We start from the raw sequence: 2372 nt of genomic DNA, 5'->3' as shown, positions 1-2372 counted from the left end.
TACATCGTAGATTATAAAAACATAGAGGTTTAAAAATCAATACGAATTGAGACGATCTGCTATAGCTTCACGTTGAAGCCGAAATTAATAACCGGAAATGGTAGACTGCGAGAAACGATCTTGGGGGTTCAGTTTTGTTTACGAGCTTAGTATTAAGTGGGTAGGGCCTACAGAAAGCGTTAATATAAAACATTGCAATCCTGCGCTTTCCTCCACTGCGGCCGACTGAAGACATACAACGAAATAAAAGCGGATTAAAATAAACGGAAGGGAGCAATGCTCAAACAAGGACGTTACATGAACATAATTATCAAAAGGCACTTGAAGCGAGCGTGCCCTGAATAGTATAAAATATATGTTTTTGCGAGCTAAAAACACAAAAATACCACAATTATTCCTCATACACCTACTCCAACATCACAAACAACGTTTGAAAATCCCGTGGCATTAATGGTTCTTTACACTATAGACTCTTCGCCACGTAGATAAATAATCTTAACAGGAACATAAGTGTACGGAAGCCTTAAAATATTTGAATTAAAGTATACAAAAGTAAGACTAAAAACAATGGACAAATAGGTCATAAGTTTTTGTTTGGGCCTTACGAGGGAAACATATTCCAGAGGGTGCCGAAAGCCGATCCGGGCAGAGGTTCATTGAAAAGTTTGAAACTACTAAAGCTATTATAGTGTGTGCAGCATGTACCGACAAACTCGATCATTTAGAGCATTATATAACTTCTATGGCCTGAACTAGAAAGTTTAGTCAACGTAAACTACAAAACAATATTAAGCAATGTAAAAGTCAATAGGCCTACCAAAAGTTAGACGATTTGCTAACACGTCTTCGTCGAAGCCGAGACAATTGTCATGGTACATTTAAATGATGTTCAGCGAAGGCCTGTCACCTAAATACGATAGGCTGCGTTTCTATTGTTTTTTGTTATTTTTTCCTCTCTAATTTTGATAGTTTCCTGCAAGGATGCGTTATTAACCTCAATATCAACAGTTCATGGTAGTTATCTGTTTGCTTACTTTATTCTTCCTTCTCTGGTACTGGCTAGCGCATTTCACACATCAAAGATAATAAGTAGCAGAAGACAGAGCAGCTTCCTAATATACAGTACCGGAAGTAGAACATCCGTTCGAAATGCATTGTGGGTACACGGAGACTAATTTTACCCCGTCCGTGCGGCGGCGCTATATCAATAATAAAGGCACCACCCAGGTTCGTTTGTTTCCTGTATTTCTCCACTTAGTCACGATGGCGTGTATTTCAATACTTGGAGTATGTATTATACTTTCTAGTCCTATGGTCCTATGGTAAAATTTTACCCCACTCACTATGGAACGCCCACAGTGCCTTTAAATTTATCATTCGCTGACTTTAGAATTTGACGACTGCATCATTCTGTGACTTTAGCATTCGGCGACTACATCATTCGGCGACTTTAGCATTCGGCGACTTTAATCGAAAACTTGTTTTTTCTAACGTCTGTGTACATAAGCCTAACTTTCTAAACCGTTTAAAATATCTAGTGCAGTGCTTCCTGGTTTTGCTTCTTAAGGGCCTATTGTCATTCTATATCATGACCGTAGGCTTTAGAATTCGGGGAGTGCCAATGTACACGCACCACTTCCCCCCCCCCCCACCCCAATAATCCATAGCGGCAAATTATTCCCATTAAGGAAGTGGGATATAATACTGTATCAAAAATAACCATGAGTTTTCATTGGAATAGAGATTAGAGAATGTGTAGTTTTTATCGTTTGTTGCAATATATATTTTGATTACATGTTCATTAATGCAATTATTGCTTAAATTAAATTAAATATAGATTTATGAAAAAAGTATAGTCACTAGAAAAAAAAAACAAAAAAAAACAAAAAACTTAAAACTTATACAATCATACTGAAAAGATACAAAAATGTATTATGTATAGTCAAGCTTGTAGGGGCGAGTTTATCGCAATACCGAATACGGTATATGGTTTATGTATAGTAAAGGACCCAACAAGGGTAGCATGGAAATTAACTCGTTGAAAATTTGCAGACACTGTGTCTTTAAAGGCCAACTCAGACAGCGTCGGCCGACTGTCGGGGACAGTCTTGAGCCGTCATGAGAAATTAAACATGTTTAATATTCTACGACACGCCTGCCCCCACGCACACCATCGCGTCTGCGTTTAACTCACACAGACCCGACGCGACAACAAATTTTTTTTCCGTACGAAACATTTGCATGAAACTTCACTCGGGCCATCTCGGATTGACTCGAGTGAGTACGATACAAGGAACAAGAGCAGACACTTCGCAATGTCGTGACGCTCGAGTTTTACTATTATTGCTCTTTCTATGTTTACCTACGGTAGG

The 2372-nt window shown here is 38.6% G+C and overlaps 1 protein-coding gene across 7 annotated transcripts in view; it reads right to left on the bottom strand.

Annotated features, from left to right (window-relative positions):
• Positions 1 to 2372, bottom strand: part of LOC117112258 (UDP-glucuronosyltransferase 1-2-like) — a 31666-nt gene that overhangs the window by 23819 nt on the left and 5475 nt on the right. For 2 of the 7 annotated variants that reach the window (XM_033255332.1, XM_033255360.1), the window contains exon 1: positions 818 to 1028. The exons of 4 other annotated variants lie outside the window; for them this stretch is intronic. The gene's annotated coding sequence lies outside the window, so the exon portion shown is untranslated. One more of the 7 variants, XM_033255378.1, reaches the window with a different exon arrangement.

The sequence above is a fragment of the Anneissia japonica genome, unplaced genomic scaffold (genome assembly GCF_011630105.1).
Source record: "Anneissia japonica isolate Jap-2015-1 unplaced genomic scaffold, ASM1163010v1 scaffold288117_len521816_cov214, whole genome shotgun sequence".
Classification (NCBI taxonomy): Eukaryota; Metazoa; Echinodermata; class Crinoidea; order Comatulida; family Comatulidae; genus Anneissia; species Anneissia japonica.
Note: the sequence above shows the minus strand (reverse complement) of the source record. Positions and strands in the feature narration are given on the sequence as shown.